Below are 26,326 nucleotides of genomic sequence, written 5' to 3'. Positions count from 1 at the left end.
GCCACTTCAATATCGGGGACAACCCATGTGGCACTTCAATGGAGAAGACGACGCCACCCGCTGCAGTCGTAAAGGTCCGGACTCCGTTGTTGCGCTAGCGAAGATACTGCCCGACTTGTATAAAGGAGAAGAAGAGGAATTCACCCGTATTAAGCCACAGGACGGATTCTCCATGTACAACCCCCCAAGCTGGGTGAGCTGCTACTTTCTACTTCAATCCTTTCCACATTCTTCGTCATAAGTATTTACCTTGTTATTTCATAACAGGAACTGCGAAAAGCTGTGAGGGAGGTCCACGGCCCATCTCCACAACCAGAGGACCCTAACCGGGCCCTCGACCCCGGACTCGAAGAAGATCCGGACACATTTGTGGAGCTCATCGACAGAACATTCTATCAGTTGAGCTGTGATGGTACCTTGGTGGCTATCATAGCCGATTATCCTGGACTGCTCCCCGCATCGCATGTAAGTACAACAAGAGCCCTAACTTCCAAGAAGGATCCCTTTTTCTGCACTTCACCTACCGCACACATATGGTGTTTTACAGGGAAGGCCCTCCGGACGCCCTGCCGAACCCGCAGTGACCCGCCAACAAGGGGCACCGAATCCGGGTAGGCTTAAAAGGAAGGCGGTCAGGACTGAGACGCCGTCGCAGAGGTACGAAAGAGAAGCCCACTCCGTGGTGGTCGTCTTCTCAAATATAATAACGCCCATGTTTCCTAGTAGGAAAAACGCTCGTCGGACTATATCCAGAGAGGCTGCCGGTCACGCCTCCACCAGTCGAGCTCCAGAGCCGGACATAGAGGCAGACGCTAACAGGGGGCCAATGCCGGATGTTCCTCCTATAGAGGGTGCAGATAGGCTATCCGCTACAAATTCTGAAGTAGAGAGCACTATGAATCATAGGCGTCGCCGGGCCGTACTCCGTGACGCTTGTTTCTCCCAAGAGGCGTTTGATGCCTTCAACTCAGGAGACGCGTACATCAGAGCTGCTCAAAATGGTCTTGCCAGAGCCACGGACCAGTATGTAAAGGATATACGGGTAAGAAAATCTAATAATTATGTAGCCCCTGAGACTTGAAATAGTTGGGACAACTGATTTAAGGATCATTGTTTGCATAGGTTCTGACGGAGAAGAATACCCAATTGTCTCAAGAGCTGAAGGAGTGCAAAGCCCAGCTTTAGGCCACACTTGCCGCAATGAAAGAGTCAGAGAAGGTCCCATCAGGTAACACTTTCTTCCATTGCAAAGAATGTCATGTACCAGGTAGTGTGCGACATGCGTGCAAATCTAACAATAGATGTTGCAGATGACTCCAGAGTGAATCCGGAGGCTGTGCCAGGGTTTGGGCAACGTGCTAATCGACAGCTAAATGCTGGCGAGCGCGTGCTTACGCGGGTTAGGCAGGAGAAAAACGATCTCCAAGACGCCAATATCCAGTTGGGCGTGGAACTGAAAGATGTTCGAGCCCAGCTTGTGGACTCCGTAAAGGAGAATAGGCGGTTTCGACGTGGCATTTTCAGTAAGTGCTTGAACAAACTTTTAAAGAGTTCGGCGAAGAAGCCGGCTAATAGAGTTATATCTGTAGGTATGCTAACGGGTCGTTCCGCAGAGGAAATGGCCTGGTTTGCAGGTGATCTTCTGCCCGAGCTCTCACAACTGGACGAACAAGTTCGGCAGGTGATGTAGGGCATTGCCCAAGCCTTGTGGCCATCCGCCTCCCTGCCAGGAGGCATGGGGGAGCTTGTAGAGAAGCTCAAGGGAGCCCGGCGGCGCTTCCAATTATGGAAGATATCAGCCTGCCGACAAGGTGCAAGGGAAGCCTGGGCCATGGTGAAGACGCGATATACCAAGGCTGACCCAAACCACATGGCTGAGGTCGGACCTGTGGGGCCCGATGGGAAAGAGGTCCCCGTCAGTTTGGTGTATGACCAAGTAGAATTAGCCGCAAAGTATTCCCAACAGGATTGTAGGCTAGACAGCCTGTTGGATGGTATAGAAGAAGAATTTAGTCAGTCTAAGTGACTGTGTACTTCAAGTGACATGTATTGTCCCTAGCCGGATTGTAAATCATTTGTCATGGTGGACCTTTTCGCTTTGACCTTTGGACCCGACAGTCCAGAGTGTATCCGAATACCCGCTCAGTTATGTAAAAATCGGGGTATGCGTGGAAACCAGGCATAGGGGTCATAAGTGCTTGAACAGACAAGTACCCAACTAGCTATGTTATATTACATGGATAGTAAGAAACATCTTCCAGGGAGAACAGTTCCGTTAAGGGTTCCTTTCACTGGGTACGCATGCCCTAATGTGCATGTCCGAACTGCGAAAAGAGACGCAGGCTATAAACATATGGGGGCATGTAACAAAATAAATAAAAGTCATCTTTTGTTCACTGACCGAGTATTCCCTTAAGAACGCTAGCTTTCGGCTTCACCCAGTCTGAGGTACACATCCGGCTGACCCGGCAGTAACGATCGCAGAGGTGCTCCCCTTATGCCCTAGTCGAATGAACGGGAACGTAGGGCATAAACACAAGAGCCAGGCAACCCATCTTGGCTAAAACTTAAGTCATATTGATGCATATAATGGCGAAAAAAGGTACATGTGGAAGAATAACACATGTGTGGGGCATAGAGCCCGGAGAATAGTTATATTAAGCTTATGTATAAGAAGCCCCCAGGTATAATGAGCATGGTTAGCGCGTCAAGATTGTGTAGTCAAGACACAATTTAGCTTTTTAAGGCCTCGAAGAAAAAGGAAAAAAGAAAGAGATAAAAGACAGATAACGGATATGTAAAAAATTGATGGAGGTAAGGAGACGAACATAGAGTCCGGAACTTGGCGTAGAACCTTCGGAGTCTGGCTGCGTTCCATGGGTTTGGCTCAAGTCGATTATCCGATGCATCCCGCAGACGGTACGCTCCACCGGTCAGAACTTGGTCAATAATGAAGGGACCTTCCCATTTGGGCTTGAGCTTGTTCTTTTTCTTCTCTGGTAGGCGTACAACGAGTTTGCCAACGTTATAGGTTTTGTCCCGTACTTCTCTGCTTTGATACCTTCGAGCCTGTTGCTGATAGAATGCGGAACGGACTTTTTCCACGTCACGCTCCTCCTCCAGGGTGTCCAAACTGTCCTGTCGATCAAGCTCAGCCTCTTTTTCTTCATACATGGCACTCGAGCTGAGTCATGAATTATGTCGCAGGGCAGTACCGCCTCTGTGCCATACACAATAAAAAACAGTGTGTATCCGGTAGTGCGATTCGGCGTGGTCCACAGCCTCCATAGGACGGAGTCGAGCTCCTCTACCCAGTGCGTGTTTGATTCCTTTAAGGACCGCACTAATCTGGGTTTAATGCCGCTCATGATAAGACCATTTGCTCACTTGACTTGACCGTTAGTTTGCGGGTGATAGACAGAAGCATAATCGAGCTTGATGCCCATGTTGCTGCACCAAAGTTTTACCTCATCGGCTGTAAAGTTCGAGCCGTTATCGGTGATGATGCTGTGGGGGATGACATAACGGTGTACAACCCCAGATATGAAGTCTATCACTGGTCCGGATTCAGCCGTTTTGACTGGTTTGGCTTCTAACCATTTGGTGAATTTGTCCACCATGACCAATAGGTATTTTTTCTTATGGGTTCCCCCTTTGAGGGGTCCGACCATATCAAGCCCCCAGACCGCAAAGGGCCAAGTAATGGGGATTGTTTGGAGAGCGATAGGCGGCATATGGCTTTGGTTTGCGAAAAGTTGGCAACTGACGCAACGTTGAACAAGGTCCTGTGTGTCTGCTCGGGCCGTCGGCCAATAGAAACCTGTACGGAAGGCCTTGCTTACAAGGGCCCGAGCTGCGGCGTGGTGGCCGCTGAGTCCGGCATGGATTTCTGCCAAAAGTTTCTGGCCTTCCTCTTCGGAGATGCACCTTTGAAGGACTCCGATAGTGCTTTTCTTATAAAGCTCTCCCTCATGGACCTTGTTGGCTTTAGACCACCGCACTATGCAGCGTGACTCATTTTGGTCCTCGGGTAGTTCCTGCCTAGTTAGGTAGGACAGGAATGGTTCTGTCCACAGGGCAATGACAACAATCATCACGTGGGCTGAAGGTGTTATTTCGGTGGTAGAGCCTCCGAGTGTGTCAGAGTGTTCGGTATCTGGTGTTGTGGCCGGGTCCGGACTATTGTTACCGGTGTCCACTTCTGAAATGATCGAGAAGAGGTGTCTAGAGGGGGGGGGGGTGATTAGACACTAAGTACCAAAAGTTGCAGTTTTTAATTTCTTTAAGTTGAAGTGGAGTTTTGGCACAAGTTTAACAAACACAATACATATCAAGCAAGCATGCAAAGAGTATATTGTCGGATTTCGGGTTCCGGCAGACCCTTAAGGTTCGAACACTGGGGTGCGCGCAGAGATTTCACCTTCTACCTACCTGCACCCCTCCGCCTCGCTAAGATCTAAGCTATGGAAAGAACAGCACAAGAGACACAGGGTTTATACTGGTTCGGGCCACCGTTGTGGTGTAATACCCTACTCCAGTGTGTGGTGTGGTGGATTGCCTCTTGGGCTGATGATGATGAGCAATACAAGGAAGAACAGCCTCGTGAGGGTCTGTTCTTGGCTGGGGGGATGAACTGCTAGGAGGAGTTCAGTCGCCCTTCTCTCTCTCTCTCTCTCTCTCTCTCTCTCTCTGTGTGTGTGTGTGTGATGCTACTCGATCCGATCCTATCTAGTTTCTCTCTTGGCTTCTAGATTCTCCCTTCTTGATTGCCCCCTACCCTAGGGGTGGCTAGTCCTATTTATAGGCAAAGGCCTTGGGCCTCTTCCCAAATATTGAGCGGGAAGGGTGCCAACAATTGGCCATTTTGAAGGGGAACATATGGTACACTTATCCTGACTAAAGTTGGTCCTCGCCTGCCAAAGGCTCTGGTGGTGATGCTGGCTTGGGCTCCACAATGACTTCCTCCTTGCCGTTGGACTGGTCTTGGTCTCGTTGCACCGAAACGGGTGCCTTTACTTGATGCTCTCGCCCGCGCTCGCTCCCTTTGCACCAAAGAGGAAAGGAGGACACTACGCGGGCTGGCGCCCACCTGGCGCCCTTGGTCATCATGGCTTGCGTCACGGGCACCTCGTGAGGTACCCCGCCTTGATCTCTCCGCCTCCTCGCGAGCCAGCCTGATGAGGCCGTGCCTGAGGAAGCTCCGTGTCGTCCGCCCCGCGAGGCTTGGCCCCTCGAGAGGGTCTTGGGTCTGTGTTGATGAAGATGGGCCGTGCTGGGCCCCTCCTCGAGCCATGCCGCAGGCCGCAGGCAGGCAAGTCTGGGGACCCCCGTTCCCAGAATGCCGACAGTAGCCCCCGGGCCCAAGGCGCGCCCGGACTTGGTCATGCAGGGAGGCGAAAGGGCAAGAGCGAAGCGCCGCGGACCCTAACAGCCTGCGGCCTTGGGCACCGCGTGGCGGTTGATTGGACGTGGGCCTCTCCACTTCCCCACGGCGCCTCGGCAACTGCACGGATTGGACAAGTCCCTGCATGCAAAGCAGGTCATGATTACCTGCGATGGTGGGGGCCGACGGTTGGCCCTCGCCGGCTATAAGTACGGAGCGGCGCGCACCCTTCCAGTTCATCCCCCTTGCTTCTCCTTCTTCTTCATGGCTCCGTCGAGGAGGTTCTCGGCCGCAGAGAAGGGGAAGGCTCACCAGGTTGAGCCTGCCTCTCCCCCGCCCAAGCGCGGCCGAGGGCGCCCTCGCAAACATCCTGTGGCCTCCACGGCAGCTCCCCGCGGCCGTGGAGATGATTTCCAGCATGGTGACGGGCGGACTGCTGCGGCCGGGGGGTGCGCTTCGGTCACGCATTCCCCTAGGCCGCGCTTTCGCGCTGCAGAGGTGCTGCCGGAGTTCGTTGTGTGGTCGGCTGAGCCGACTAGCACCTGGCTTCAACTTCCTCGCTTCCTCCTCGGTGAGCTCCCGGGCGGCCTCTGGCTTCAGGCAGACGGCTGCTGCAGCCAGGCCTCATGGGCTTCACTAGAGGTCTCCGCGGCCGGGAGCCTGGCCTTGACCCGCGGTTGGCAGACGTTTGCTCGCGCGCGTGGCCTGAGCCGTCGGTGCACCCTGCACTTCAAGTTTGACGGCAATGCCACCCTCTACGTGAGGGTGTTTGGGGAAGATGGTCGCCGTGCAGGGTGCTGCCCTGAGGACGACGACCGCGGCCGGGGACCCAGCCCCGGCGATGATGGAGAGGACATCGCTTGCGTGATTGGCGACGCTTAGGGTTCCCCAAGCTTCACCGGTTCTTCTTCAGGCGGCGAGTCTTCTAGCGGTGGCCGCGGTCAGCCTCCACGCCGTCATACCTGCTTGGGAGGTGGTAGCGCGTCTGCCCGCCGTCGCGCCTCGGTGAAGCGTGAGAGGGAGTCTGCCTGAGCCCCGGAGGCAGCTCGAGTCTTCCCTGTAGGCCGGTGTGAGGCGAGCTGCGCCTGATTTGTTCTTTCTTTTCCTTTTTCCTGCGTAAAAAGACAGTAGCGTGGAGCCCCGCAGGGGCGTGTTTGGGTTATTGCTGTTAATCATCGCTTTGCTTCCGTTATCGTGCCTTCCGGCTATGTGCCCGCGCGTGGATAGTTCCCGGCCCCAGCCGTGGGGGGGGGGGGGCGACCGACCCAGGCCCTATGTTCGTGTCGCGGTGCCCGTGGGGCACGGACTGGAGGGGTGCTCCTGTAATGGACCCAGGTCGCGAAACCTTTGAACGACTAGGACGGAAACACTCACGAGGGTGCTCGGCTGCCCCCCTCGTGAGGCCTTGCATAAGAGAAATCGAGGAAGGAGAGTGAAAAGTCAAAGAACCACAAGTCAAAGACGGCAACAACTTCAATAAAACTTCGAATGAGAATGAACAAGCCAACTGCGGAAAGCAAATGAAAAAGCCGCGTCCGGCACCTAATCTAGTCTTCGACGTCTTCTCACCAGCGCGGAGCTAAGTGCTGCCACTGGGCGTGGGAGGGAGCCCCAGGGCCTGAGGCCGGCGCTCCTAAGACTCCGGGGCGTGTACAGCCCCAACTCATTATTACGTGAGAGTGTCACGGGCGGCGAGCTTCACAGGCGTTGGCCTTCTTCACAGGCTCCGGGCCTTTCTTGGGGGGAGCAGGCTTCACGGGCATTTGCCCTCTTCACAGGCTTCGGGCCTTTTCCCAAACGAGACAGCTTCACAGGCATTCGCCTTCTTCACAGGCTCTGGGCCTTTTCCAAAAAGGATAATCTTCACAGGCATTCGCCTTCTTCACAGGCTCTGGGCCTTTTTAGGGGTAGAACCTCCGGAGGTGCTGGATGTTCCATGCGTTCTGGACCGGCACCCCCTCCTGAGTCTCCAAGCGCGCGGAGCCAGGCCTGGAAACATGAAAAACCTTGAACGGGCCCTCCCACATGGGAGAGAGCTTGTGCAGTCCCTCCCTGGAGAGAACCCGCCTGAGCACGAGGTCTCCTACCTCGAGAGTTCTGGGGCGGATGTTGCGGCAGTGATATCGTCGCAGTGCTTGTTGGTACCTCGCCGCTCGCAGCGCGGCCTCTCGGCGACGTTCCTCCCCCAGCACAAGGTCCATCCCCCGCATGGCGTCCTGCTGCGCCTCGTCGAACGCCAGGACCCATGCGGAGCGACGTCTGACCTCGTGAGGAAGGACCTCTTCGGCTCCGTAGACCAGGAAGAATGGGGTCTCTCCAGTCAGCTTGGTCACGGTTGTGTGGATGGAGCACAACACGGACTGAAGCTCATCGTACCAACCTCTGCCGCAGGCCTCCAGCTTCTTCTTGAACGTCCTGGTCTTGAGGCCCCTCAGGACCTCTGCGTTGGCTCGCTCGGCCTGGCCGTTGCTTCGGGGGTGCGCCACCGAAGCGTAGCATATCTGCGTTCCAAGGTCAGCACAGTATGTTTTGAAGAGGTTACTGGTGAACTGCGAACCGTTGTCTATGATAATGCGGTTCGGCACCCCGAACCGGCTCACGATGCCCCTGATGAACTTGACCGCGGAACCCGCGGGGATGGTGCGGACGGCCTCTACTTCAGCCCACTTGGTGAACTTGTCCACGGTGACGTAGAGGTAGCGGTAGCCCCCTGGCGCCCGAGGAAACGGGCCCAGGATGTCCAGCCCCCAGACTACGAACAGCCACGAAAGGGGTATAGTCTGCAGGCCTCCTACCGGCTGATGGATCTGCTTGGCGTGGAACTGGCAGGCCTCACAAGCCTTCACCAGTTCGACGGCGTCATTGAGTGCGGTGGGCCAATAAAACCCACTGCGGAACGCCTTGCCGACGAGGGTCCGTGATGATGAATGATGTCCATAGTCTCCACCGTGTATATCTTCCAGCAGTTCCTTTCCTTGCTCCCTGGAGATGCAGCGCAGGGATACATCGTTTGGTCGCTTCCGGTAGAGCTCTCCATCCTTGATGCAGTACGCCGTGGCCAGCCGTGCCACACGCTCCGCTTCCTCCTCCTTCTCCGGCAGGGTCCCTTGTGTTAAGTAACTCCGGAGCTCCGTGATCCAGCACCCCTCCCGGGGTTCCATCGTCAGGAGCAGGCGTGCTCCTGAGGCCGGGCCACAGACCGGGGCTCCTGAGGCAGGTGGCTGGGGGATCTCCTCCCGAGGCTGAGCCGTGTTTGACAATGATGGCAGGGCTGAGGGCTTGAAGAGCCGCTCCTCAAAGACGTCAGGCTCCTGAGGTAACCGCCTGGACGCCCGTTTGGCGATGTCGTCGGCCTCCTGATTGGTGCCACAGGGCACATGCTGCAACTCCAACCCCCATAACTGCTTCTCCATCCTGCGGACCTCTGCAAGGTATGTGCTCATCTTTCGGCTCGTACACCTTGTTGGAGAAATTGACAAGGAGCTGCGAATAGCCCTTGATGGTGAGGCGTTTCACCCCCAGGGCAGCTGCGGCCTTCAAGCCCGCTATTAGACCTTCATACTCCGCTATGTTGTTGGAGACCTTTTCACCTTGCTGGAAACAGAGCTGTACAGCGTAGTAGAGCTTGTCCTGAGTGGGCGATATGAGCACTGCCCCAGCCCCAGCGCCATGCCTGGAGAACGCCCCATCGAAGTACATGACCCAGCCTTCTGGCGCCTCGCTTCCCGGGGAGAGGGACCGATCCTCGTCGGCCTTGAGGCCTGGGGCCTCCGTCCATTCTGCCACAAAATCTGTTAATGCTGCTCCCTTGATGACTCTGGTCGTGCTGAATTCGAGCTGAAACGCTTGCAGTTCTATGTTCGACTCAGCGACCCTTCTGGCTGAGTTAGGGCTCCTGAGCACTCTCTCCAAGGGGTATGATGAGACAACCTTGATGGGGTGACCCTGAAAATAGTGCCGCAGCTTGCGCGAGGCCACCAGTAGCGCGAGGAGGAGCTTCTGAGGCATGGGGTACCGTGCCCTCGCATCGTGCAACACCGTGCTGACGAAGTACACTGGGTGCTCGACGAGGTTGTGTCCGTCAGTGCTGGTGATGCCCCCCCGGAGACCATGGCGCCTCCTGAGGCGATGGGGCCTCCGGAGGCTGGCCATCTGGGAGAGGGGCCCCTTCCGCCTCTGGTGCACTCCTCTGCGGCGGCTGATCCTCCTTAGCCGCGATGGCGGTTTCTGTGGGCCTTCCTTGTTCCTGTTTTGCCTTGTCCCGGGCTGCTGCTATGGTTTTGATTCGACGCTCCTCCCTAACCGCCACCAGGGCTGTGCTGGCGGAGTAGGGAGTGGCGGCGAGGTAAAGCACCAGGGGCTCTTGAGGGCGTGGAGCCACCATGACCGGAGGGCTGGTCAGGTATCTCTTGAGATCTTGGAACGCCTTGTCAGCCTCTTCAGTCCATTCAAAGGGCCCCTTTTTCTTCATTAGCTAGAAGAAGGGCATCGCTCGCTCCCCCAACTTGGAGATGAAGCGCCCTAGCGCGGTCACGCGCCCAGTGAGCTTCTGCATTTCTCTGAGGGTCTTTGGCGGGCTCATGTCCTCGACCGCCTTGACCTTTTCCAGGTTAGCCTCGATGCCTTGGTGGGACACGAGGAAACCCAAGAGCTTGCCCGAGGGGACTCCGAACACACACTTCTCTGGGTTGAGCTGCAGGTTCACTGCGTTGAGGCTCGCAAAGGTTTCCTCCAGGTCTTGTATCAGGGTCCTGGCCTCCCGAGACTTCACCACTATGTCATCGATGTAAGCCTCGACGTTCTTCCCGAGCTGCGGGCCCAAGGTGATGTGCATCAGCCGCTGAAAGGTCGCCCCTGCGCTACGCAGCCCAAATGGCATGCATGTGTAGTAGTACACCCAACACGGGGTTAGGAAGGCTGTCTTTTCGACGTATTCTACCGCCATCTTGATCTGGTGATACCCAGAGAAGGCATCCAAGAAGCATAGCAGGTCGCATTCTGCGGTGGAATCGATGATCTGGTCGATGAGGGGGAGCGGGAACGGATCTTGCGGGCATGCCTTGTTGAGGTTGGTGAAGTCGACACACATGCGCTCCTTCCCTCCCTTCTTTGGCACAACGACAGGGTTGGCCAACCAATCCGGGTATCGGACCTCGCGAATGACCCCAGCGGCTTCTAGCTTGCGGGTCTCTTGGACAATGAAGGCCTGCTTTTCTGTGGACTGCCGCCTTGCCTTCTGCTTCACAGGGCGCACGTTGGGGCACACGTTGAGGTGATGCTCGATTACGCTCCTAGGGATCCCCGCCAACTGGTCAGGCTCCCAAGCGAATACCTTCTTATTCGCATGCAGGAACCTGACCAGGGCCTCCTCCTGCTCGGGCTCGAGGTTGGCGCCTATGGTGAAAGTGGCATTGGTGGACCCGTCCTCATCGACAGGTATCTGCTTGGTTTCTGTCTTGTCTTGGGTGAACAACTATTTCTTCTTGGCGGGTGCAGCCCCCTTGGGCTCGGGGGTCTCCGAGTCGGCGGGCTGTGCCGACGCCGCCGTCTTGAAGGCGAGCTTGAGCACTCGCAGCGCATCTCCGGTGTCCCCGTGCACGGTGAGGACACCGTTGCTCCCAGGCATCTTCATGAGGTTGTATGCCGGGTGCGTCGCAGCCATGAACTGGGCCAACGCTGGATAGCCGAGGATGGCGTTGTAGGGGAGGCCGATGGGGGCGATGTCGAAGTCGACCAGCTCCGTGCGGAAGCTGTCGTAGGTGCCGAAGGTTACTGGGAGCCGAATCTGTCCCAAGGAGCTGGATGACCCGTCCCCAACGCCTGAGAAGGGTCGGCTGGGTTGCAGCCGTTCCAGGGGTGTGCATAGGAGGTTGAAGGCCTCAACCAAGAGCACGCTAAGGCCCGCGCCGCCATCGATGAGAGTTCTGGTGACGGCCACCTGGTAGATGGTGGGGGTGCACAGCATGGGGAGCGCACCCGAGCAGGCCGAGTTGGAGGGGTGGTTCTCCGAGCTGAAGGTCAGGCCGGCCTTGGGCGCCGCCCGGTCCGGGGGAGCCCCCTGCCGCGTGGAAGCGACGTTGACCCGGCGGATGAACGGCTTGACGTGGTGACTTGTAGGTGGCGCCTGCGAGCCGCCCAGGAGGGCCGCGACGACCGAGGGTGCTGGTGTAGCGTGGTGGGCGAGGAAGAGGCTGCGGAGCTCTTCCCAAGAGGCCATGGAGGCTGCCGGCAGGTGGAGCAGCCATGCGCGCAGAGCGCCGGTGAGGGCCATGGGAAGCCAGTTGGCCATGACCCTATCATCACCTCCAGCTTCGAGGATGGCCTCCTCGTACGCCAGCAAGAAGGCCAGCGGATCAATCGCGCCGCTGTAGCGCGGCGGCGTCGTTGGCTTGAACTTGTCTGGCCACCATACCCGTTGCAGGGCTGGGGCCAGGGCTCGGAACCCCTTGGCCCCCGTGCTGGCGCAGGCGGCCAGAGTGGGCGACGCGCTACTCATCATGGGGCAGGTCGTGGCGGTGGCGGAAGGGAAAACTCCGGTGCACCCCTACCTGGCGCGCCAAATGTCGGATTTCGGGTTCCGGCAGACCCTTAAGGTTCGAACACTCGGGTGCGCGTGGAGATTTTGCCTTCTACCTACCTGCACCCCTCCGCCTCGCTAAGATCTAAGCTATGGAAAGAACAGCACAAGAGACACAGGGTTTATACTGGTTCGGGCCACCGTTGTAGTGTAATACCCTACTCCAGTGTGTGGTGTGGTGGATTGCCTCTTGGGCTGATGATGATGAGCAATACAAGGAAGAACAGCCTCGCGAGGGTCTGTTCTTGGCTGGGGGGATGAACTGCTAGGAGGAGTTCAGTCGCCCTTCTCTCTCTCTATGTGTGATGCTACTCGATCCGATCCTAGCTAGTTTCTCTCTTGGCTTCTAGATTCTCCCTTCTTGATTGCCCCCCTACCCTGGGGGTGGCTAGTCCTATTTATAGGCAAAGGCCCTGGGCCTCTTCCCAAATATTGAGCGGGAAGGGCGCCAACAATTGGCCATTTTGAAGGGGAACATCTGGTACACTTATCCTGATTAAAGTTGGTCCTCGCCTGCCAAAGGCTCTGGTGGTGACGCTGCCTTGGGCTCCACAATGACTTCCTCCCTGCCGTTGGACTGGTCTTGGTCTCATTGCACTGAAACGGGTGCCTTTACTTGATGCTCTCGCCTGCGCTTGCTCCCTTTGCACCAAAGAGGAAAGGAGGACACTGCGCGGGCTGGCGCCCGCCTGGCGCCCTTGGTCGTCATGGCTTGCGCCACGGGCACCTCGTGAGGTACCCCGCCTTGATCTCTCCGCCTCCTCGTGAGCCAGCCTGATGAGGCCGTGCTTGAGGAAGCTCCGTGTCGTCCGCCCCGCGAGGCTTGGCCCCTCGCAAGGGTCTTGGGTCTGTGTTGATGAAGATGGGCCGTGCTGGGCCCCTCCTCGAGCCACGCCGCAGGCCGCAGGCAGGCAAGTCTGGGGACCCCCGTTCCCAGAACGCCGACATATATGAGCAGCGGAAAGTAAAGCATGCAACTTGCAAGAACGTAAAGGGAAGGGTTTGGAGGATTCAAACGCAATAGAAGACACATATGTTTTTGTCGTGGTTCCGATAGGTGGTGCTATTGTACATCCACGTTGATGGAGACTTCAACCCACGAAGGGTAACGACTGCGCGAGTCCAGGAGGGCTCCACCCACGAAGGGTCCACGAAGAAGCAACCTTGTCTATCCCACCATGGCCGTCGCCCACGAAGGACTTGCCTCACTAGCGGTAGATCTCCATGAAGTAGGCGATCTCCTTGCCCTTACAAACTCCTTGGTTCAACTCCACAATCTTATTGGAGGCTCCCAAGTGACACCTAGCCAATCTAGGAGACACCACTCTCCAAGAAGTAACAAATGGTGTGTTGATGATGAACTCCTTCCTCTTGTGCTTCAAATGATAGTCTCCCCAACACTCAACTCTCTCTCACAGGATATGGATTTGGTGGAAAGAAGATTTGAGTGGAAAGCAACTTGGGGAAGGCTAGAGATCAAGATTCATATGGTAGGAATGGAATATCTTGGCCTCAACACAAGTGTAGGTGGTTCTCTCTCGGAAAAGGTAAGTTGGAAGTGTAGGTTTGTTCTGATGGCTCTCTCCACGAATGAAGAGGAGGTGAAGGGGTATATATAGCCTCCACACAAAATCTAACCGTTACACACAAGTTGCCAATCTCGGTGGGACCGAATTGATAAACTCGGTCAGACCGATTCAACAAATCTAGTGACTGTTAGGATTTTCGGTGGGACCGACATGCAACTCGGTAGGACCGATATGGTTAGGATTAGGGCATAACGTAATCTCGGTGAGGCCAATTACACAAACTCGGTGAGACCGATTTTGGTAATAAGCTAACCAGAGAGTTGGTCAGGTAAACTCGGTGGGACCGATTCACTCATTTCTGTGAGACCAAAACGTTACGAAAAGGAAACAGAGAGTTTACATCACAATCTCGATAGGACCGATTACGCAAACTCGGTGAGACCGATTTTGGTAATAGATCCATACAGAGAGATTGCAATCCCATCTCAGTGAGACCGAGATCCCTATCGGTGAGACCAATTTGCCTAGGGTTTGTGGCAGTGGCTATGACATCTGAACTCGGTGGCGCCAGATAGAAAGAATCGGTGGGGCCGAGTTTGACTTTTGGTTTAGGTCATATGAGGATGTGAGAAAGTAGTTGAGGGCTTTGGAGCATATCACTAAGCACTTTGAGCAAGAGCCTCATTAAGCAACACCTCATCCCTCCTTGATAGTATTGGCTTTTCCTATAGACTCAATGTGATCTTGGATCACTAAAATAGAAAATGTAGAGTCTTAAGGTTGGAGCTTTCGCCAATCCTTTGTCCTTAGCATTTCGAAGGGGTTCCACATCCTCTAGTCCATGCCACTTCATTGTTGAACTTATCTGAAACATACTAGGTAAAAGTGTTAGTCCAACAAGAGATATGTTGACATTAATTACCAAAACCACCTAGGGAGCACTTGTGCTTTCACCTTCCCATACCACGGATGGTTTAAACAGCCTTTTCAAGTAGATGTTAGGTGGGACAGGGTCGCGCTTAGCGCTGATACGGGCGAGGATATCCGCCGCCTGATTGTTTTCCCGAGCCACATGGTGGAATTCAAGCCCCTCGAACCGAGCTGACATTTTGAGGACGGCGTTGCGATAAGCCGCCATTTTCGGATCCTTGGTGTCGAAGTCTCCATTTATTTGAGATATTGCGAGGTTCGAGTCCCCCCGCACCTCCAGGCGTTGAATGCCCATGGAGACTGCCATCCGGAGACCATGTAACAGGGCCTCGTATTCGGCTGCGTTGTTGGAGTCTGTATAGTATTTGGAGTACGTATTGGACTATATCTCCGGTGGGGGACGTCAGGACGACGCCAGCCCCTAGACCAGCCAGCATTTTAGAGCTGTTAAAGTGCATAATCCAATTGGAGTACGCGCCGTACTCTTTAGGGAGTTCGGCTTCTGTCCATTCGGTGACGAAATCAACCAGTACTTGAGACTTAATGGCTCGTCGTGGTTTGTATATTATGTCGAACAGGAGGAGCTCAATAGCCCATTTAGCAATCCGGCCCGTGGCCTCGCGGTTGTTTATTATGTCGTTGAGTGGCACTTCAGAGGCCACCGTAATTGAACACTCTTGAAAGTAGTGTCGTAGTTTCCGGGATGCCATGAAGACCGCATATGCTATCTTTTGATAATGTGGGTACCGTGATTTGCACAGAGTGAGGACGGTGGATACATAGTATACCGGCTTTTGAAGCGGGAATTTATGTCCGTCCATCTCTCGTTCGACGACGAGCACTGCGCTTACAACTTGGTGTGTTGCCGCTATATATAGCAGCATTGGTTCGACGATGTTAGGTGCGGCCAGGATTGGGTTTGTGGCCAAAACAGCTTTTATTTCTTCTAATCCGGCCGTAGCCGCGTCCGTCCACTCGAAGTGTTCGGTGCATCGCAGGAGGCGATAAAGAGGTAGTGCCTTTTCTCCTAATCGGGAGATGAAGCGGCTTAGAGCAGCCACGCATCCAGTTAGTTTCTGGATTTGCTTGAGGTCCGTTGGGATGGCCAACTGTGACAGAGCTCGAATTTTAGCCGGATTTGCTTCGATTCCTCTGCTGGAGACGATGAAGCCTAGGAGCTTTCCGGCGGGCACGCCTAAGACGCATTTTCCGGGTTGAGCTTAATGTCATATGTTTGGAGATTATCGAACGTGAGCCTCAAGTCGTCTATTGAGGATTCGACATGCCTTGTTTTAATGACCACATCGTCTATGTATGCCTCCACTGTTTTGCCAATCTGTGTCTCCAAGCATGTCTGAATCATGCATTGATAGGTTGCACCGGCATTTTTGAGCCCGAAAGGCATGGTGTTAAAACAGAAGGGGCCGTATGGAGTGATAAATGCTGTTGCGGCTTGATCAGACTCCGCCATCTTAATTTGGTGGTATCCGGAGTATGCGTCGAGGAAGCACAATGAGTCGTGTCCTGCGGTAGCATCGATAATTTGATCAATGCAAGGGAGGGGGAAGGGATCCTTTGGGCAAGCCTTATTAAGGTCCTTGAAGTCGACGCACAGGCGCCAGGATTTGTCCTTCTTTGGTACCATCACTAGGATTGCTAGACAGTCCGGATGTTTTATTTCTTGAATGAATCTGGCCTCAAGTAACTTGGCTAGCTCCTCTCCCATGGCTTGTCGCTTAGGCTCAGAGAAGTGCCGGAGAGTTTGCTTGACCGGCTTGAATCCCTTTAGGATGTTAAGGCTGTGCTCGGCCAGCCTGTGTGGGATTTCTGGCATGTCTGAGGGATGCCAGGCGAAGATGTCCCAATTCTCACGCAAGAACTCCTGTAGTGCGGCGTCTTTTGTGGGGTTTAACTGTGCCCCGATGGATGCTGTTTTGTAGGGTCCGTTGGATGGACTTGGAATTTGACTATTTCATCCACTGGTTTAAAAGAGGTGTACTTGGATCTTTTATCGAGTATCACGTCATCCCTGTCCACTGTGGAGCGTAGCGTAGTTAATTCCTTGGCTGCGAGGGCTTCGGATAACGCCTCGAGGGCCAGTGTGAATGTTTTATTTTCAGCGCGGAGTGCTATGTCCGGATCACTAGCTAGAGTGATGATTCCATTGGTCCGGGCATTTTGAGCTTCATGTACTCGTAATGGGGTATAGCTTGGAAGATCGTAAATTCCTCCCGCCCTAGAAGGGTGTGGTATCCGCTATTGAACGGGGCCACTTGGAATGTGATTTCTTCGGACCTATAATTTTCCGGCGTGCCGAATACCACATCTAGTGTGATTTTCCCAGCACATCGTGCCTCCCGACTAGGGATGATTCCTCTAAAGGTCGTGCTACTTTGCTCAATGCGGCTTCTGTCTATTTCCATTTTTCGAAGGGTCTCCTCATAGATGAGGTTTAGTCCGCTGCCGCCGTCCATGAGCACTTTAGTAAGCCGGAAGCCGTCCACAATTGGACTAAGGACCAGGGCGGCTGGTGCTCGGGCTGTTCAGAATTTGGGTTCATCACTGGCGTTGAAGGTGATAGCCGTGTCGCTCCATGGATTTATTGCTGCTACATGGCAGACTTCGGCGAGGCTGCGGAGTGCTCGCTTGCGCCTATTATTTGAGGCGAAGATCTTGAAGACTGTAAATACTGTATTGTTGTTCTCCAGGGGATGGCGCTCTGCAGTATTGTTGATGAGGATATCCTCACCGCTCTTGGCCACCTGCCGGAGTACCCAACATGCTCTAAGGCTATGTGTCGGTATGTTATCTGCTGTACCGTGAATTTTGCATGGCCTGTTGAGCCATCCCTCCAGTACGGTTCCACGCCCTATAGTGGGCTTTTGTTTCTTTGCAATTGGATCAGGTGATTTATGAGAGTACACCCTTTTAATTTGGACGGGGGTTTTAGTGAGAGCCAGAGGGTCCCAGAATTTTGTTTGGGTTTTGCAGGCGCTTTCCATCGCACAGTACTTCTGTACTATGGCCGCCAAGTCAGCGAAGTGTGCTATGTCACGGCGACTTATGGCGTTGAGGATTCCCTTGTCCATGCAATTATTGCAAAAGAATGAAATTGCGTCCTCCTATCGACAGTGCTTGACCTTGTTCATTACAAGGAAGAATCTGGTCCGATAGTGTTGTACTGTCTCCTAGGGCTCTTGTCTAATGTGGGAAAGATCGCTTATATCTGGGTGGGTGGGTGGATTTAAGTCCGAACCCTGACCCGATCTGAGACCTAGGGGCAGAGGAGTTTCTTATCTTGGAAATTCGGGCTCCAGGATGTTGCCCAATAGGTCTAACCCGCTGCCAGATTCTAGGTTCAGGGTTTGGGCGATGTCCTCCCGTAGACAGGTATCCGGCTCGGGGAGCTTGGGAATCCGGACATAGTTTGTCCTCAAGATAGAGGAAGAATTGCTGCATTGCTCCTCCACCACCGCTATCTGATGGGTGACCGGTGGAGAGTTAATCTCCCTTTGGTCGGGTTTAAGCCCAATCCGATCATAGTCCGTAGCGACTCCCAAAGTGGTGATGCGATCCAAGAGCTCATTCAAAGAGGAGAGCTCCATTGGATCCATCTGCTCGGTGAATTCCGAGCCGACGTGGAGGCTGTTTTCGATGACCCGAGAAGTCATCGTTGGCACAGCGGCCGAACGGGTGGTCATGACGAAACCGCCTAGTCGGAGAGTTTGGCCTATAGCCAAGGCTCCCCCAGAGGTGATGTTGTCCTTGACAACAAGACGAGCCATCCAGCTTTATGATGACGACACAGTGGAACTCTCAATGAAAGCACCAATGTCGTTGTCAAAACCGGCAGATCTCGGGTAGGGGGTCCCGAACTGTGTGTCTAAGGAGGATGGTAACATGAGGCGGGGGACACGATGTTTACCCAGGTTTGGGCCCTCTCGATGGAGGTAATACCCTACTTCCAGCTTGATTGATCTTGATGATATGAGTATTACAAGAGTTGATCTACCACGAGATCGTAGAGGCTAAACCCTAGAAGCTAGCCTATGGTATCCTTGTTGTTTTCCTACGGACTAAACTCTCCGGTTTATATAGACACCGGAGGGGGCTAGGGTTACACAGAGTCGGTTACAAGGGAGGAGATCTACATATCCGTATTGCCAAGCTTGCCTTCTACGCCAAGGAGAGTCCCATCCGGACACGTGACGAAGTCTTCAATCTTGTATCTTCATAGTCCTATAGTCCGGCTAAAGTATATAGTCCGACCGTCTGAGGACCCCCTAATCCAGGACTCCCTCACTTACCGAAGTCCAGTTTCCTCCTCTTTCTATCCATTGTTGCTGGAGATACAGAGGGCTGAGTCAGATGGAGAACAAAAGTACCTGGCCCACATGGAGTTTTTGCGCAGCGCGCGTTGACAATTGATCAGTAGTGCTACTTTCCGCACGGGGTACGTGCTCTTTTGCAATCCGTCAAAGCACTCCTCCAACTTTCTCACTTCCTCAATGTATGCCTCCATCAATGGACTTTGGTAATCCTTGTTTACTTGTCTCACCACGAGTTGCGAATCTCTGCGGATGATTAGCTTGTTGATTCCCAGTTCTGTTGCAATCCTGAGCCTGGCAAGGAGCCCTTCATACTCTGCAGTATTGTTGGTAGCCTTCTCCTGGGGAAAATGCATTTGGACGACATACTTAAGGTATTCCCCGATGGGAGCAACGAGAAGCACGCCAGCCCCTGCACCTTGTAGGGAGAAGGCATCATCGAAATACATAATCCATTCTTGGGGCGCTTCCCTGCCGGGGGTAACTGTCTCCAATACTTCTTCATCAGGGGTTGGCGTCCACTCCGCAATAAACTCTACCAGTGCTCTGCTCTGACTAGTTGAGTTGCTCTCAATCTTCAAACCAAAGCTGGATAACTCCAAAGCCCACTCCATTATTCTTCCGGTGGCTTCTAGGTTTTTGAGTATGCATAGCAAAGGAAAGAGGGTGACAACTGTGATATCGTGTGCTTGGAAGTAGTGGCACAGTTTCCTTGAGGCCATGACGAGGCCAAAAATGAACTTTTGCATGCCACAGTACTTTGACATAGCCCCCTTCAATAGGGAGCTGACAAAGTACAATGGGCGCTGCACTACTTTCTTCCTTGCCGCAACCTTGGGACTATCTCCGTTGTCCTGTTCTCCCTTGTCTTGAACTACATCTGACCTTGTCGGGACGTGTTCGCCTTCCTCTCCAGAGGGGACAATGGCTATGGCTTCTGCTTCTTCTACTTCCCGCTGCGCCACTAGTGCTGCACTAACCACTTGATTAGTTGCCACTAAGTATAGCAGCAACAGGTCTTGTGGTTCGGGAGCAACTAAAGTGGGCATAGAGGAAAGGTAGGTCTTCAAATCTTGTAGCGCAGCGTCTGCCTCCGGAGTCCACTCCAAAGGTGCTGCCTTCTTCAAGATTTTGAAGAACGGCAAGGCGCTCGACAGAATTGGAAATGAATCTGCTAAGCGCGGCAACACATCCAGTCAAATACCTCACGTCCTTAACTGTCTTGGGTGCTTGAATCTACTCGATATCCTTGATCTTGTCAGGGTTTCCCTCTATCCCCCGATGGGACACAAAGAAGCCAAGTAGCTTGCCGGAAGGAACGCCAAACACACACTTCTCTGGGTTCAGATTCAAGTTGATCTTGCACAGATTAGCAAAGGTTTCTTCCAAATCCTGAATGAGGGTTTATCTGTCCTTGGTCTTGACCACAATATCATCCATGTAGGCTTCAATGTTTCTGTGCAGCTGTGATTCAAAGCCAATCTTGATTGCCCATGCAAAAGTGGAACCGACACTCCTCAACTCAAAGGGCATCTGTACAAAGCAGTAGTGCCACATGGGGTTATGAACGCAGTCTTATCTTCGTCTTCCTTGGACATAATGATCCTGTGGTATCCAAAGTAGGCATCCAGGAAAGAAAGCAGGTCGCACCCGGAGGTGGAATCCACAATCTGGTCAATGCGTGGCAAGGGGAATGGGTCCTTCGGGCATGCCTTGTTCAGATCTGTAAAATCTACGCAAAGCCTCCATTTCCCATTAGCCTTGCGTAGCACCACAGGATTTGCCAACCATATTGGATGCAATACTCCTTTGACCAGTCCAGCTGCCTCAAGTTTATTGATCTCCTCGGCAATGAACTACTACCGCTCCAAAGCTTGCTTCCGGACCTTCTGCTTGACGGGTCGGACATGTGGGCAGACAACAAGGTGGTGCTCGATTACCTCCCTGGGAACACCGGGGATATCAGATGGTTGCCAGGAAAACACATTGATATTCGCCTGCAGGAAGGCAATGAGCGCGCTTTCCTATTTGTCATCGATGGTGGCGCTAATAGGGAAGGTACCATCAGCGTCAGCCAGCCCTGCCGGGACCTTTTTCACAGTGGGTGCAACAGCCTTGGATCTCTTGCTATTGGAACTCTCTAGAAAGTCATCAACAGGTGCAGCGTACTCCGAAGAGACACGCTTCCCAGATTTCTTGCTGGCATCCTTGTGAGCTTTCTTCTTTCCTTTACTTTCCTTGGCGGGAATAGTGGCTTCAACGGCCTCTGCTGCGACTGCTTCCCGGTACATCTTGTCCATGTAGATGATTGCGTCCTTTTCGTCTGATGGAATGGAAATGACGCCTATCGGCCCTGGCATCTTCAAGGTGTTGTAGGCATAGTGGGATGCCGCCATGAATTTGGCCAGAACTAGGAAACCAAGGATTCCATTGTACGACAGGGGGAGGTCGACCACATCAAACACGATCTTCTCAGTCCGGTAATTCAACCCCCCCGAATGTCACCGGTAGTGTGATCTTCCCCTTAGGATGACTCCTGCCGGGGTTGACCCCATGAAACGTGCCAGTAACCTTGAGCTCTTCCTCTGCTATCTGAAGCTTGCTGATGACCTTTGGAGAAATCAGATTCAACCTGGCCTCGCCGTCAACCAACATCTTTTTGACTTTGAGGTTATGGATTGTTGGCGAGACCAACAACGGCAAGCACCCTACCGCGGTGGTGCAGTTAGGGTGATCCTCCTCGTCAAAGATGATGGGCTTGCAGGACCACTTGTGCGGCTTCCGAGAATCTGCCGCTGGCTCCACGACATTGAATTCACGCGCCCACTATTTAAGTTGGCGGTGAGAGGAGTGTAGAGACGCACCCTCGTCAATGCACAGGGCGTTAGTGGCTCTCTGGAACTCCTGCTCGCTGGTTTCCTCTTCATCTCCTCCATCACTCTCATCATTGCAATCTTCCTTCTCACAGCCTCTGGCGGGTTTTCCTTGATTCTGAGGAGCCTTGCCGGGGCAGCTTGCTCCGCCGCCTCGGCCCTTCCCGCCAGTGCCACATCGACCTTTCTCCTTATCATGCTTCTCATATTCAGCCCTCTACTTCTTGACGAGCTGCTCAACCTGATGACACTCCTGGAGATCGTAGCCCTTAGTCCGATGGATCTTGCAGTACGACCCATCACCCTTCCGAGCCTTCTTGGTAGCCACGGCTTCTCGCCAATCGATGCATGCGGCAACTTCCTTGCCGGGAACCTCAGTCTTGACCTTCTTGCCGGTACTAGGTGCGCTTGATCCCTCGACGGTCATCACTGCCTTATCCTTGCGCTTCTTATTGTGCTTCTTGTTCTTCTTCTTCTGACTGGTGGCCTCGTCATCATCTTCTGAGTCGATGTCAACGCCATCCTCTTCACAAGGGAGCCGCCTCCCCTCCTCCACCCGAGCACACTTATCCACTAGAGTGTATAGCTCCTTCACAGTCTTGGGCAATCGAACGATCATCTTGGAATGTATCTGACGATTGCGCACATTGGACTGGAACCGGCTATCGTAGCTGCCGGGTGGATGCCTGAAATGTTCCTGTGTACTCGGCTGAACCTCTGCATGTACTTCCGTAGAGTCTCTCCTTCCTTCTACGGGAGGAGTTGCAAGTCGCTGGGCCGCCCTGGTTCTTGATGGCCGCCCCTGAAGGCGCCAATGAACTCATGGCACAGGTCAGCCCAGGTCGAGATGGAGTTCTCCGGCAAGGGCATCAGCAAAGACCTCACATTTGGTTTGAGTGCCAAAGGGAAATAGTTGGCGAACACCTTCTCGTCTCTTCCCTCGGCAGCTTGAACAACCACTACTAGGAAAACGCCTATAGACAGACACTTAGTAGTAGCGTGGGTTATTTGGCCCACGCTACTGCTAATTAGTAGTAGCCCCGGCAAAAAAACGCGCTACTGGTACGGAATAGTAGTAGCGCGGGCACTCAAAACGCACTACTCTCATCATTTACACCATGCCCTCCCAACAGAAATTAATAGTAGCGCGTGGTGTAAAACCTGCGCTACCAGTAGATAGATAGCTGTAGCGCCGTGGGACAGGCCGCGCTACCACTATCGCACCAACCGTCCCACTCCACTCTCCCACACCACCCACCCCCGATCCAGACGAGATCCCCTCTACCAGCGGCCTCCCCTTCCCTCTTCCAAATCCAAATCATGGCACTCGCATCCGGCACGGCCCGCCCGCTCCTCGGCCGCCTCCCCGCCACCGCGCGCCCCCACCTCTCCGTCTCCCCCTCGCCCTCCGCCCCCGCCTCCTCGGTCCGCTTCGCCTCCCGAGATTCTTTGTCTGTATCACGCAGGCCACCGCCACACGCGCACGCGCGCCTAATCCGTACGGGGGGATCCGGCCGGCCATGACGAGTGCCTCCGAACTCTTCACCGCTCGCCGCGCCCGCGCGCCCCGCCTCTCTGACCCGGCGGACCCCGGCCAGGATCCGCTCGCCGACGCGCCCCAGGACCCGCACGGCCTCGCCGCCCGCCGCCACCGACGGGGCTACCGCACACGATGCCAGCTCGACGCCGCCGGGGACATGCGGCAGCACCTCCACACCGGCCCGCCACACGGTGAGAGCCTCCTCCTCCTTCCCAGCACGCTGAGCGATTGCAGTTCTCGTGTGCTGTGATTGGTTTGATCGAAGCATTTCGGGTGCTGTCCTGTTAAATTTGTGACACATTTCCGTTCTGATTTGCCTGGCTACGGAATGAATCCTAGGGTTCGTGGATCTGGCTTGGCACTGTTGGATGTGGATCTTGGTCTAGTTCTAGCGATTCGCTTGTCTAGGTTGATCTGTTGTGAAGAGGGGGAAAAACTGACCGACGCAAAAGGATGATCTTAAAGTTAGCTGTCAGTGTAATATACAAGATTGTTGTGTCCTCTGCCAAGGACTCTCGTATCGGCTCACTTGAGATGTATTGGAAATTTTAACTCATCCTATAGCCTGGAGCTGCTAGAATCGTAAGATTATGTTTTACAGTTTAGTACTTAGTTTTACTTATCTGCTGGAAAATAGAGATGAATAACCATGAATGCATGAAGTAATACATAATGAGCTTAATCCGTGGCACCACCCGTTTCTGTTCTTGGCTTCATTTCCCTGTCGTGTGCTAGCACGCTGCACGAGATTAGGTTATCCACTCGCGGTCCGGTTGGCGTCTGCCAGTTTCCTATGTATCAGGCTATCAGATTATAGATTGATTGGCGTCATCATAGATAAATTATCAAAATTTTATAATTTTATGTACACAGTCCGCAGTCCGCACTGTAACAGGGGGGAAGTGATTAGTATCAAAATGAAATAGTAGAAGGTAGAAGAATGCTTGAGAGCAAATGCATTTATGGATTTATGGTTGGGAGAAGGGATTTATTTTCGTATGCATTAGATCCTACTGGACTGCTAGGAGATTTCAAACTATATTTCACTAGGTGAAATGAGATTTCTTACACTGTGTTGTCCTTTCCAGGTTCCATTGTTGGATGCATCAAATCTCGGATTGATCAAACCCAACACCCTCGTTCAGTTCTGGGGGATGGTTCAGGACATGCTTGGGAATGAATTCTATGTTGGGGCTTTCAAGGTACTGACATGCATAATCACAGATTACTGTAATGCATAATCACTTGGTACTGTATGTGTTAGCCATTCTGAATAGGAAACATTCTTACCTCATCTAATATAATTTATAAAAACTATTGACTGACCATCAGTGTGCAGCAGTTGACACGTACAAGCTAGCCTCCCCCTGACATAACTCATTATGTAATACATTAATTGGTTAGCGCTTGGCAATATATAATTCTAGGTTTGGGGTTATCTTAGGTTGCCCATGGCCGATGGCTATACCGGAAATGTGTAATTAGATATGACAGAAATATAAGAACTGTGTCAGCAGTCTTGTTTTGCAAATTAGGATCAAAGTGACATTGAAGAAGTGAAGGTGCAAGTCTCTGTTTTGCTCCATTCTAAAGAAGTTCAGTAAATGTGTACGCCAAATTGTAGTGTAATTTTCATTTTGTAATTTATCTTATGTAAATTACAGTGTATTAATTATCTATAGCCTTCAGGAAGACCTCGGCCCTGAATTCGGCGTCCACGGCCAAACCCAGGTACCTACAAACTCGCTTCTATTCAGTTTTAGACCAACTCTGTTTTTCTGCTAGTCAAATAGAACGTAATACTAGTACCATTGTGTAGCTAGATAGATCATTGTTGGTTCGTATGCTTATTGATCGACACACCAAGTGTTGTTACTGCTGATGATTACTGGTACTACAGCAATAATACATCTTCAACCAAGAGTTAAATTGAAATGACCTGACAGTAAAGGGTACAATGTTGGTAATACATCTGCTGTTGCTGATGCCTTCTTGCTTGCTTGCTTGCAAATGACCTGGAAATTATTTCTACTTGGTGCACAGCCCTTGCTTGTTGCAATTTGCCTCAAAAGCCTGTATTCAGAATCTATAATAAGATTTCGTACTGCCTTGGAATTCCTTATCTCCTTTCACTTGTGGTCATGCCTAGCACTGTCTTGGTTCATTGTTTAATTCCAGGATTTGTGAGTTCCTAGTAGGGAACACATGGACATGAAGCTGCGGCGGTGACGACGATGATATCGACATGGGGCTGTGACGGCGACGATGACGACGAGATCGACACCGACACGGGGTTGCGGCAGTGACGACGACGACGACATCCTCACGGTGCTGCGGCGGCGGTGATGATGACGACATCAACACCATCAAACACAGGCTTGAGGAGGCGCCGGCGACGACGACCTATAGGCGTGGTGTGTGTGTGTGTATATATTAATTATCTATAGCAGATATGTATGATTGATTATGCATAAAATGTACGTATTATGAAATGCATGTATATGAGTACTATGAAATGTATGTCTACACTAGAATAGGTAGATTTTTATATTTTTTAAATCCTAATTAGTTACTAGTAGCGTGGGTGTATCATAGACGCGCTACTACTATCATCCTTTACTAGTAGCGCTTGTTTCAAAACAAGCGCTACTGCTATCATCATTTACCAGTAGCTCGGGGTAAAAAACGCGCTACTGCTAAAAAATAGTTGTAGCGCCGTAGCAGTAGCGCGGGTACCCGCGCTACTGGTATGTAAAAAACCTACACTACTAGTAGTGTTTTTCCTAGTAGTGAGCGATGGTGTAGATACTCAAGAATTATGTTGGGTTTAGTCTCCCATCATACTTCTCTGGTATTTCTGGTTGCCATAGAGGGGACTGCACCATAGGGGTGGCCCCTTCCGCACGACCAGCAGCATGGGCCACAGTCATCGCTTGGGGAGGTCATGGCTAGCCAGCTCGCTGTGATCCTCCCGCCTCGGCGAAACCAATTAGGTTCTGAATGGTGGCTCTCCACTCATCCATCCGATCGGTTGCCGGCGGAAATCTCAACAGCAGCTGGGCCCGCACCATGGCCTCTGAGGCGGTGCTTGGCATGGATGACGATGTAGATTGTAGCGTCACCTGATACGTCTCCAACGTATCTATAATTTTTTCTTGTTCCATCC

Source organism: Triticum dicoccoides, chromosome 1A (genome assembly GCF_002162155.2).
Source record: "Triticum dicoccoides isolate Atlit2015 ecotype Zavitan chromosome 1A, WEW_v2.0, whole genome shotgun sequence".
In the NCBI taxonomy this organism is placed as follows: Eukaryota; Viridiplantae; Streptophyta; class Magnoliopsida; order Poales; family Poaceae; genus Triticum; species Triticum dicoccoides.
This window is presented reverse-complemented; position numbering follows the sequence as displayed.